Source organism: Myxine glutinosa, chromosome 7 (genome assembly GCF_964187855.1).
Source record: "Myxine glutinosa chromosome 7, kmMyxGlut1.1, whole genome shotgun sequence".
Classification (NCBI taxonomy): domain Eukaryota; kingdom Metazoa; phylum Chordata; class Myxini; order Myxiniformes; family Myxinidae; genus Myxine; species Myxine glutinosa.
Window position 1 is genome coordinate 15,106,040 of NC_136267.1, and position 13,639 is coordinate 15,119,678.

The 13,639-nt window shown below is 38.1% G+C and overlaps 1 protein-coding gene and 1 non-coding gene across 5 annotated transcripts in view; both read left to right on the forward strand.

Moving 5' to 3' along the window:
• Positions 1 to 13,639, forward strand: part of TBCEL (tubulin folding cofactor E like) — a 126,358-nt gene that overhangs the window by 40,816 nt on the left and 71,903 nt on the right. The gene's annotated exons all lie outside the window — the stretch shown is intronic.
• On the forward strand, positions 11,274 to 11,465 carry LOC137431912 (U2 spliceosomal RNA). The gene has a single exon (XR_010985371.1). It is a non-coding gene; the product is annotated as a U2 spliceosomal RNA (small nuclear RNA).

Here is a 13,639-nt window from a genome sequence, read left to right on the forward strand (position 1 = left end):
ATAGTTTGCCTTGCCACATGTCATATTATAATACTTTAATAAACCTTCGAAAAATGTTTCTCATCTCAATAAATTCCCTTTTTACTTCCCAAATACTCATCTGTAAATTACATATTCAATTACAGTTTCTCCCAATTTGTTCGGCCTAAATGGCCACCGAAGTGGCTGCCAACATGCAGTACCGTTTGTATCTACCAAGCAAGTATTTGTCCACATAAGACCTCTACCAAAAATGTTTTTTTTAATTTTTTTTAACAAATCTGGGATTTCTGATCATATGGATGCTCACTCTCAGGATATTTCAGGCTGTTTGTTAACAATCCACTATGATAAATTAATTCCTTTACCCACAATCAAATAATTAGTACAAATTGAGGATATTATCCCGATCACATTCATTTATAGATTCATTATATTGGATCTAATTTTTTCCAATAATTTTCCACTGCTGTAAGGAAGAACAATAGCTCTCATAAGTCTGAGTAATATCGTACTTAATTTACCCAGCATCGAAGAATTTATTTACTATCCATTCCCATCTGTTAACCAGTGACTTTGTTTGAACTCCAAAACTTAATTTGATGAATCCCATGTGTACAGCTACCACTTATTGAAACCCCTACTTTTGTAGAAAATATCCAAGTAAGTGTTTTTTACACCCCCTTAACTGTTGCTCATCCATTTCTATGCACCCAGTGAGTACTACTGACACCAGTATGCCAATGTAGGTGTGCGAGATTAACAAATATGTTGCAGGTACATGTGACATCGCGTTCTGAGTATAAATAACGTAACAGCGCGTTCATGTCTGCCCCTTGGTTTAAGATTCACAATGCATTCCGTTTTAAAACTCACAATAGTTCAAACCAGCAAGATTTTCTTTACTATTTTCCCATATCATTTATGCCTAATACACATGTATATATATATATATATATATATATATATATATATATATATATATATATATATATATACACAAAGAATTAAGTTAAGCACCCCCCCCCCGTTTTTTTACAACCTCGCACATTACAAGTTTGTTGTCGTCAAAACAGTGTAATATACCCAAGATATTGCTATATTTTCTGGAGAAGTGATATTATGGTCACATAAAAACATAACAATCATGCCGTTTTCAATATTTTATTCTGAATAATTTAAGGTGAAATTTTTTGGGAATTTTAGGCATATTTTCACCTCAATTTAAGTATGGAGCTATAGGTCCATCACGGACAGTGTGGATGACGTTTATGTTTTCTAACGTACAGTCATTGTTCTGAGAAGACCTCTAGCGATCTTTGCGTCAATCCCATCTTCATGGATGACAACGCCAGGCCTCACCGTGCGAGACGTGTCCGAGCCTTGCTGGAGCAAGGTGCTGTGACAACCATCCCCTGGCCTGCGTACAGTCCTGACCTGAACCCCCTCGAGCACGTTTGGGACATGTTGGGACGACAAATTGCGAAGATGGTCCCTCCAATAGCCAATCTGGATGAATTGGAACGTGCATTACATCGGGAATGAAACAACCTGCCACAGCAACGCATACGACGGCTTACAGGGTCTATGAGACGTAGGGTTGAGTCAGTGATCCGATCACGTGGGTCCTACACACGTTATTGACGCAAAGATCGCTAGAGGTCTTCTCAGAACAATGACTGTACGTTAGAAAACATAAACGTCATCCACACTGTCCGTGATGGACCTATAGCTCCATACTTAAATTGAGGTGAAAATATGCCTAAAATTCCCAAAAAATTTCACCTTAAATTATTCAGAATAAAATATTGAAAACGGCATGATTGTTATGTTTTTATGTGACCATAATATCACTTCTCCAGAAAATATAGCAATATCATGGGTATATTACACTGTTTTGACGACAACAAACTTGTAATGTGCGAGGTTGTAAAAAAACGGGGGGGGGTGCTTAACTTAATTCTTTGTGTATATACGTATATATATATATATATATATATATATATATATATATATATGTATATATATATATATATATATGTATATATATATATATGTATATATATATATATATATATATATATATATATATATATATATATATATATATATATATATATATATATAAATCCGTGAGCAGAGTATTCTGGTAAATCAGTGTAAGACCTTTCCCAAATTTGGCTAATTTTGTACTCCCACATTTTTTAATGAAGCTCATATCCATAAATAGCTGTTATTCTCATATAAATTCTATCAAAAATGGAATCCCAAGATTACTTCCAATTTTTTACTATCAATGAATGGCTGCTCATAACTCAGCAAATCAAATCTTTATATTCCATCTCCCTTGACAAAAGAGATAATTTTCATAATCAAATTATATTTCTATTTTATTTCAATTTCATAAAATTTGTCCTTCAATTTTAGAAATGCTAATACACAAATGGACCAAAAGTCTATTCTTAGAAAACCCCTATAATGTCACCTTGAAATTACCCTTTTTGATTCCCACAATAATTTATCCAAATTTGACTACACACCCATTTACATGTCAGTCGACCACCGACCTATCAATCATGCGAAACATTAGTCCGAAATTTCCACCTGATCATCATGTGACTCTTTTCACTTGGTTTCCAAAAAAAATTGCAAAGCAATTGTTCCAAACTTTGTAAATTTACAAATTTTGTGCCCAAAATAAAAGATCCAATTTCGGCATTTGATCAATTAATTATTAATTTGCTAACAAGCAGAAAAGAAAAAATGAATCATTCTTGCTCGGAAAACTTTTCAGACAAGAATCATCGACAGTTATTCATGTTTGTCCAGTAATCTAATCTGTTGAGGCCAATCATCATCTGGTATTTGCAGCAATGAAGGCCTAATCGTTGTCTGAGGTACCTGTAAGCACTGGTACCCTTAATCTTGGTTTTCCCTTGCGAAATCGCGTTTTGTTGACATACGGACATCTTCTTTTCCAATGTCCCATTTCTCCACAATTGAAACCCCGGTTTCTGTCGTTGCCTGGTCTGTCCAGCTGTGCACTTGTATTGCTGGGCTGCATCTCTACATCCCTGAGTTGCCACTGCAATCTCTGGTTATCTCCTGAAACACGAAAAAATTCTCTGTACCGTCCTTTTTGGGGAGACAAATGGGAATCAGAAGGGACAACTGTCACTTCTATTCCTATTTTCGAGGGCAGTTGTGCACTTATCTCCTCCACTGTATCCTGTATCCTTTTTATTTTAAGTTCTAGGTCCATTATCCGTTCTTGCTGTTCCCATTGTCTGGATTCACCATCCCAAAGATGGAATGCAGGCCAGTCTACCGTTAGATTCTGTCTCTTCCTGGCTTTCAATTTTTGTCCTAATCTTTCCAATCGACTTCGGTCAAATGGTACCATGTCTTGGAAACTCCTTAGCATGTACCTTTGTCCAGAAATGCCAATTCTCGACCTCCCTTATAGCTTCGGCACCATAACGGTCATACATATAATATGTACAAGTACCTTTTTGTGGAATATCTGGTTGTCCTTGTGTATCCTTGCAGGCTCCATTCCCCATTCTGCCTGTATGTGAATAACACTCAATATTCACTCAATGTACCAGGTAGATTACTAGGATCTGCGCTTTGGACTACACCTGTACACACCTGTACTATATGTACTGTAAATAAAATCTACTGGGGTTTGTTCCACCCTTTATCAAAGTAGCGTTGGATGTGTTGTAGCTTGTTCCAGGTTCCTCTAAAGCTTCACTCGTACTTCCAGGAAGGATCTCTCCACCTGTTCAACTGGTGATTTCCAGATAATCTCTCTCACCTGTGGCTTTTGCACAACCCAATCTCACAGATCGGTACTGCAGATGAGCCAAACGGGTCAGTATGAAATGGGTGAATCCGCAGGTATCTCGTTCTGTCGAAGGGGGAATCACACAATGGTAACCACACATATATATCCATACATAGACTCACCACCTTGCTCAATTTTCCAAGGCTGTCCTCACACCGATAATATCTCACAAAGATATCAAAGCTTCTTTCTTGAGACCGCATCCCCATCAATCAATCAATCAATTTCAATTAATCTATCAATATTCATCAATAAATCAAATTAATCACTCTAGATGACTCCCTGCACAAGCCCTTTCCCCAATGATGTCAGGATAGATCCATCCATTGACTGAGATCGAAGATCATCGGTTGTCACCTCTGATCCATATATATAGCTCATGTTAATTGACGAATCACTGTTCTGTACTAGGGTCATATCTGACATATTTTCCCAATTTTGCCTGGTCACCACAAATTCTCTTTGCAACCACTAAAGGCAACTCATCCTTCATTCGTGAGACAGCCAAAATTGATGGCAGATATTAAAGTTCATTTGGGAAAAAAAATGTCTCATCATTTTTTAAAATAGTACCCAAAATCTCTTGGCAATCTAAATTTCGTAAAACTCCTGAAATGTTGTATGAACAAACGACGATCAATTCATAATTTGCCAATTTTTTTTCTTCAATCATGCTAAAAAAAAATTGAAACTCAATTGCTTGTAATACACAATTGATTCCACAGGGCTTGAAAGTTTTTTTTCCAAGTTCGTGCAATCATTCTGCATTGAAGCCCTATGATATCATTCATAATAATCATCATGATTTTATAATCATCTCTCATAATCAACCAACAAGAACAACAAACATTTCCTGTATAAACAGTTTGCATATATCATGCCATACATGTCTTCAAAAAAACATTGTATGACCAAGAGAACAATGAACGAAAAGAGTGAAAGGTAAAAATAAAACTAATTAAAACTGCGGGCAGTAATGATCCGGGGACCATACCGCTCCATCCTGATTGGACGGGTGCATGCCAGAGTCGTTGACAACGACAGCCCAGATCCAATTGTTCAAAGTTTCAACTCAATCGATCGAAAAATGAACGCAGGGATGCATTTTAAAGGTTTTCAAGAAATACAATATGGCCGCCATGTCACGTGACCTATGACGTCATAATTAGTATATGCATCCAATCAAGTGACCTACTATAATTGGTCAAGGTATCAAGCTCATCTGACCAACGGTTTGGCCTGCAGGTCGATACCAAGTTCATGGCATCACAATATTAATTAAATTTAAAAAATGCAGAGTCAGCACTTTTTTTTAATTGGCGCGCCGTAGACTAATTAATCAAAAATAAACAGTTCAGAGAAAAGAGCGTTCTTCGCCTTGGGGTGTACTATATGTGTGCCAAGTTTCAACTCAATAAGTCAAAATGAAAGAGGAGATAGATTTTTTTAAAAAGATTTTCACTAACTCCAACATAGCCGCCACAAAACGTGACCTATGGTCCCCTAACAAGTACAGATACATTCAAAGTACATCGCCCCTATGCCAAATAATTAAATATCCTACAGCGCGGCATTGCCGGGGCGCCTCATAGAGGCTGCATTGGGAGGGAGAGGTGTATGCTAATTGATTGATTAATTGTATAATTAAACTCAAAAAAAGATTATCACAAAATATATTTTTTAATCAATTGGCTGATAGCATAACCAATCCACAAGTGCTTTGTCCGAAGATGTATCTTTTAGGAATTTAATTAAATAAGTCATTTATAAAAATAAAATAATTAATTGATTAAATGATTAATCAATAAATCAAAATATCCTTGATAGCCACTTGGTCACTGTCATGTCCAAATATCAGCTTCCTAACTCAAAAGGTGCCTGAGTTAATGGACAGAAGAGAAAGGAAATTTGATTAATTAAATAAGTACTTCATTAATGGCTAATAATTAAATAACTCCTTAATTTTCATCCGATTCACTTGAAATTTGAATGGGATTTACATATCAGCAAACTGAATTCAACCAACAACTATTTTTATTCAACCCGGGCGAAGCCGGGTACCTCAGCTAGTCATGTTATATGAGCCTCAACCCAAGTGAGTTCAAGTGCAAAATGAAGAACCCAAATGACGAACCCAAGAGCCTCAACCCAAGTGAAATAACGTACAGCAATGCGAGCACAGGAAGCACAGGAAAAAACACAAAAATAAACAACAGCACTGGCTTTGCTTCCTGGAAGCTTCCCGCAAAACGTCAGCCAATGGGAACTAGAGGGAGGGGAGGGAGAAGGAGCGGGAGCAAGAGACAGGTAGCAGCACAGGTAGCCAAAATGGAAATGAGGGACAATGAGGGGAAAAAATGTTCGATTTTACCCTGGGGGCGTCGGTATGCAATTTTCATCCAATCACCATCTTCCATAATAATTCTGGACGGGCATCAGATGGCGTTGTCTGTCATTAATTTATATGTTGATTGAACGAGTTTTAGGTGTTATAAAAAATGGCGGGAAGAAATTGGCGGGAAAATGTTTTTTCCCTCTCCTCCACCTTTTTTTTTTTTTTTTCCTTGGACCCACGGTTTTCGTCCTACACAATTTCGTTTAATTTGTCTAAATCCAACTAGCCGTTCCAAAGATATAAGCCGTTTTGTTGCGATACCACAAATTGGAAGGAGAGAAAAAAAAAATATATATATCTCCATTTCCTGCCGCCTCTCGCACGCCAAGTGAGTCCTCTACCATTTGAGCGGGCAACTCAAAGGTACGTTGCAAGTGCTAAACAAGTGTACGAGTGTGCAAACGAGTGTACAAGTGTAAACGAGTGTACGAGCCTTACATAACTCGCAAACAAATCGTCCCATGGTGCACTCATGGTTCGATTTGCTGCTAGTACATGGTAAGGCTATTAATAACCAGCGTATTCGTGCGACAACGCACGAATTTATTTTTCAAACACGCAGTCTTAATTACACAGGCGAATGCAGGCAACCACGCCGACGCGCGTCTCACAGCCCGCGCTTCGCGCACATCAGTGGCGCGTTTCTCAGACGAACTGGCGCATTTATTACACAGCGCAGAAAAATACGTATTTACAGAAATCGTGAAACTCGGATAATGATAGCTAAAAATCGTTGTCGATGTCCCATTCGTGACCTTGTTCGCCCATTCACCATGCCTAAATCGATAAAACGGATCTCGATCATTACCTAGCGTATTCAATTCCACATCGTAATGAGAATTCAACGGAATTACGATTCAACAAAAGGAACGAGCAGACATCTGCAGGACGTTACTTCGGACAACGTTACATCGTTAAATCGTTACATATATTATTATATACAACGTCGACCAAAAAATTATATCTTAATCATACAGAAAAATGGTTCTTTGTGTAAGTCCACAAAACCTGAGTCCAGCTCATGGATCTTTTGTGGCTACACAGCACCCAGCCCAGCTCAAAATGGATCTTTGTGTACTAATTACACAGCACCGGAGCCAGCTCAAATGGATCTTTGTGTACTAATTACACAGCACCGAGCAAAAGGGTCTCATCTGTATTTTTCCTTCTCAGGGCTTTCGTGCACCAATAGTGCATTGTGGAGACGCCCAGACACCACCTCCTCCATATATATACAAAATAACTAAACATAGGTTCGTACATCGTAATGGACCAATCTACAAGAAGCCACGCTTACCTTTCAGAATGACCTTGTCGATGTCCAATTGATCCCCCGTACGGTAGCCACCAAATTGTAGGAGAATGTGAGAAGACTCAGGAGACTCCAATATGACCGAAACAGCTTTATAAAGTAAGGCTTTATTATAATTAATAGATCACTTGTTTCAATATAATAAGGAACTGCAATAACTCAATGAATTTGGTAATTCAAGTCGTTGGTTCTTTTTCTTTGGCCGGTCCTCTGCGCAGCGCTGTTCTCGTTCCGTACTCGTTCCGTTCGTCAAAGGTTCTGGTGGCAAGTGTGTTCCTACCAGGACGTTGTTCACGTTTTATGGTCACAGAAATCTTAATCCTCTCTGCACTAATCTTAATCCCTTCTCCGCAAATGTTACTTGGTCATCCACGCTCGCCTCACCGGCACCAGCTCGCCCCCCCCCCCCCCCCCCCAGGCGTTGACAACCATCCCCTCCTGCTGGGAGTTCCTCCACCCTACATTTGCTTCACAATAGTGAAAGCCTAGGAATGTGCTCTAGCCCGGGGCTGTGACGAGGTGAACAAGAGATTTCCAGGTTTTGCTTATCTTCGTGTTTCCGAGGTCCAAATTCCTGACATTCTCTGAACCACTTGTTCACTCACCAATCTCAACCAATTACAAGTAAAGATCTATACTTCCACAAGGGCCATTTGGGTCTTCAGGGTCTTTTGGATCCTCTGGGCCTTGAAGGGTATTTTGGGTATTTGGGGTGTTTTGGGTCTTTGGTGTCTTCAGAGGCTTTTGGGTTAAGGGTCTTCGGTGTCTTTTGGGTCTTCGGGGTATTTTTGGTCTTCGGGGTACTTTTGGTCTTCCGGGTCTTTTTGGTCTTTGGGGTGTTTTGGGTCTTCGGGGTGTTTTGGGTCTTCGGGGTGTTTTGGGTCTTTGGGGTGTTTTGGGTCTTCTGGGTGTTTTGGGTCTTCGGGGTGTTTTGGGTCTTTGGGATGTTTTGGGTCTTTGGGGTGTTTTGGGTCTTCGGGGTGTTTTGGGTCTTCGGAGTGTTTTGGGTCTTCGGAGTGTTTTGGGTCTTCGGAGTGTTTTGGGTCTTCGGAGTGTTTTGGGTCTTCGGGGTGTTTTTGGTCTTCGGGGTGTTTTTGGTCTTTGGGGTGTTTTTGGTATTTGGGGTGTTTTGGGTCTTTGGGGGTCTTCTGGGTGTTTTGGATCTTCGGGGTGTTTTGGGTCTTCGTGGTGTTTTGGGTCTTCGTGGTGTTTTGGGTCTTCGTGGTGTTTTGGGTCTTCGGGGTCTTCTGGATCATCAGGGAGTTTTGGGTCTTCGGGGTGTTTTGGGTCTTCGGGGTGTTTTGGGTATTTGGGGTGTTTTGGGTCTTTGGTGTCTTCTGGGTGTTTTGGGTCTTCGGGAGTCTTTTGGGTTTTTGGGTATTCGGGGTCTTTTTGAGCCTCAGGGCCTTGATGGTTATTTTGTGTCTTTGGGGTGTTTTGGGTCTTTGGGGTCTTCAAGGGTCTTGGTGGTCTGAAGGGTCTTTGGGGAATTAAAGGGTCGTGAAAGGTCTGAGGGGTCTCAGCAGTCTTAACGCAATTAAGAGGGTTAAATAACAGGGTGGTCATTTTATTTGAAGAAGAAGAAGAAGACGTTTTCGTCGCACACAAAAACAAACATGACCATATACGTTTGCTTTATTATAATAAGATGCACATCATTTTGTTTTGCGACATGATCAAAGAAGACCGACTGGCGGCCATTTTAGTTGTTTAAATTTTAAAAACCCACGATATTGACCACGTCCTCAACCGTTTCTCAGACATGCATTTACCGATGTTGTTCAAACTTGGCTTCTTGAAATTTGAACCCCGAGAATTTGAATTTGAATTTTGAAGGTATTTGAGTATTTGAGTTTGAGTTTGAGTTTGAGTATTTGAGTGTATTTGAATTTTGAATTTGAAACTTGAAATTTTAAGAGGATTTGCATATCTGGTTACTGAATTGAACCACCAAGTATTTTTGACGTCGACAAAGACCAAAAGGTCAACATAGGCCAAAAGGTCAACAAAGGCCAAATTTCTAAAATCTTCCTTTTTTCATACAATTAACTTGAAATTTGAAGAGGATTTGCATATTTGCACACTGAATTCAACCACCAAGTATTTTTGAGGTCAACATAGGCCAAAAGGTCAACATAGGCCAAATTTCTAAAATCTTCAATTTTCATACAATTAACTTGAAATTTGAAAAGGATTTGCATATCTGGTCGCTGAATTCAATCACCAAGTATTTTTGAGGTCAACATAGGCCAAAAGGTCAACATAGGCCAAATTTCTAAAATCCTCAATTTTCATACAATTAACTTGAAATTTGAAGAGGATTTGCATATCTAGTCGCTGAATTCAATCACCAAGTATTTTTGAGGTCAACATAGGCCAAAAGGTCAACATAGGCCAAATTTCTAAAATCTTCAATTTTCATACAATTAACTTGAAATTTGAAGAGTATTTGCATATCTGGACACTGAATTCAATCCCCAAGTATGTTTGAGGTCAACATGTGCCAAAAGGTCAACATAGGCCACATTTTCAAAATCCTCAATTTTCATCCGATTGACTTGAAATTTTAAGAGGATTTGCATATCCAGACGCTGAATTCAAGCACCAATTATTTTTGAGGTCATCATAGGCCAACAACTTATTTTCTGGATTTCACAAGTATCATGCTATGTTTGAATCTCAGTTCGTTTGAATCATTGTAATAATGGTCAAAATTTCAAAATCCTCAATTTTCATCCGATTGACTTGAAATTTTAAGAGGATTTGCATATCCAGACGCTGAATTCAAGCACCAATTATTTTTGAGGTCATCATAGGCCAACAACTTATTTTCTGGATTTCACAAGTATCATGCTATGTTTGAATCTCAGTTCGTTTGAATCATTGTAATAATGGTCAAAATTTCAAAATCCTCAATTTTCATCCGATTGACTTGAAATTTTAAGAGGATTTGCATATCCAGACGCTGAATTCAAGCACCAATTATTTTTGAGGTCATCATAGGCCAACAACTTATTTTCTGGATTTCACAAGTATCATGCTATGTTTGAATCTCAGTTCGTTTGAATCATTGTAATAATGGTCCCTTCTTCCGGTCACTCGTTTCTCGGATGCTCACGCCATCGCACGAACAAGTTTCACCCTCCTCCTCGACGACCTCTTCTGATGGGCAGAGCCTGCAAAACCAGATGGAATAACCGGAACGGATTACGAGTGGATTCACATCAGAAGTCGGGAGCACAACTGTACAAGCACCACGTGACCTCATACGGTTTCGCTGCTTTCGCACCAAACCACGTGGTTTGATCCCAGTAAAAATCATAAAGTCTCATCCTGATTGGGATTCCTGTAATTAGAGTCTAATGTATTATTTATAATGTATAAACAGCTGGTGTGTTTAATGTCCAATTCCATTGGAATGTCGACCCGGAAAGCCGGGTTTTTACGCACGGCGTGCGGCTCTGACTCGCAGAGGAAATGACGTCATTTTGCTAACTCGATGCTCTCTCTTCCTGTTGTTCTTCACATGGTAAATCCGATATTTCTCTCAAGATAAACAAAATATATACATCACATCAGGATATTTTAATACCAGGATATCAAAGAAGATTCATAGCTGCAATGGAGGCGCCGAACGGGCGGACATTTAGATGGAATTTCCCATTTTCCGTGAATCGGCGCCGGTCAATCATAAATGTGCTCGTCGTGGAAAAGGTCGTTTTAAAAGTTTTAAAGTTATCGCTTCTCGGCCTTTTGGCTAAGATCAAGTGTAGTATCTGTTCTTATCAGTTTAATAGCTGATATGTCCCGCAATGCGGGACTAGTCTATTAAATGGATTTTTGGTATCGGGAGTTGGATTAGGGGCTTGCTCCGTCCGCTCCACGCATCGACCCGGTATTGCAGTACTTCCGGGAACGGTGCACCCCTTTTGGGGGGCCTTGAAAACAAAGAAAAGATTCTTAAATTAAAACTGGAAGGTTTCGTTTTGAAGTTAGGGAAGTATCGAAATTTCGAAACTCCATTGAGTGAACAGGGAAGTTGTGTCGTGGTTTGTGGGTTCCTTCTCTCTCCGACATTCTTCCCACTCATGAGTATTCTCCATAATCCACTCACACTGACATTTTTGTTCTTTCGACACTGTTCATCTAAATAAGAGTTTATACCTTGAAAGATTGTCCATACAATCCACAGTCGGTGATTCATCAATCATCAGTGCCGCCCTCGGATAGATGTTGAACAGGCATCCTGTCTGCCAGCATTAATTGCAGGACGTTAAAGACGCCCACAGTGTCCTCCGCGAAGACTACGCGGGCACCCTGGCCATATTCCACATTCCTGCCCCAACCTACAGGGGGCATCAGCAGCACAAGGAAAACTCCCGGGCAAAGACGCAACTCGCAACCTTGTGAGACTGTGCACACAAAATAAGAAACAACACCCATGCTGAGATATTCTAAATCAGTAAATAAATTACAAAAGAAGAAACAACACCTATGCTGAGATATTCTAAATAAGTAAATAAATTACAAAAGAAAAAACAACACCCATGCTGAGATATTCTAAATCAGTAAATAAATTACAAAAGAAGAAACAACACCCATGCTGAGATATTCTAAATAAGTAAATAAATTACAAAACAAGAAACAACACCCATGCTGAGATATTCTAAATCAGTAAATAAATTACAAAAGAAGAAACAACACCCATGCTGAGATATTCTAAATAAGTAAATAAATTACAAAACAAGAAACAACACCCATGCTGAGATATTCTAAATAAGTAAATAAATTACAAAAGAAGAAACAACACCCATGCTGAGATATTCTAAATAAGTAAATAAATTACAAAACAAGAAACAACACCCATGCTGAGATATTCTAAATAAGTAAATAAATTACAAAAGAAGAAACAACACCCACGCTGAGATATTCTAAATAAGTAAATAAATTACAAAACAAGAAACAACACCCATGCTGAGATATTCGAAATAAGTAAATTTATCACAAAAGAAGAAACAACACCCATGCTGAGATATTCTAAATCAGTAAATAAATTACAAAAGAAGAAACAACACCCATGCTGAGATATTCTAAATCAGTAAATAAATTACAAAAGAAGAAACAACACCCATGCTGAGATATTCTAAATAAGTAAATAAATTACAAAAGAAGAAACAACACCCATGCTGAGATATTCTAAATAAGTAAATAAATTACAAAAGAAGAAACAACACCCACGCTGAGATATTCTAAATAAGTAAATAAATTACAAAACAAGAAACAACACCCATGCTGAGATATTCGAAATAAGTAAATTTATCACAAAAGAAGAAACAACACCCATGCTGAGATATTCTAAATCAGTAAATAAATTACAAAAGAAGAAACAACACCCATGCTGAGATATTCTAAATCAGTAAATAAATTACAAAAGAAGAAACAACACCCATGCTGAGATATTCTAAATCAGTAAATAAATTACAAAAGAAGAAACAACACCCATGCTGAGATATTCTAAATCAGAAAATAAATTACAAAAGAAGAAACAACACCCATGCTGAGATATTCTAAATCAGTAAATAAATTACAAAAGAAGAAACAACACCCATGCTGAGATATTCTAAATAAGTAAATAAATTACAAAAGAAGAAACAACACCCACGCTGAGATATTCTAAATAAGTAAATAAATTACAAAAGAAGAAACAACACCCATGCTGAGATATTCTAAATAAGTAAATAAATTACAAAAGAAGAAACAACACCCATGCTGAGATATTCTAAATCAGTAAATAAATTACAAAAGAAGAAACAACATCCATGCTGAGATATTCTAAATAAGTAAATAAATTACAAAAGAAGAAACAACACCCATGCTGAGATATTCTAAATAAGTAAATAAATTACAAAAGAAGAAACAACACCCATGCTGAGATATTCTAAATCAGTAAATAAATTACAAAAGAAGAAACAACACCCATGCTGAGATATTCTAAATCAGTAAATAAATTACAAAAGAAGAAACAACACCCATGCTGAGATATTCTAAATCAGTAAATAAATTACAAAAGAAGAAACAACACCCATGCTGAGATATTCTAAAT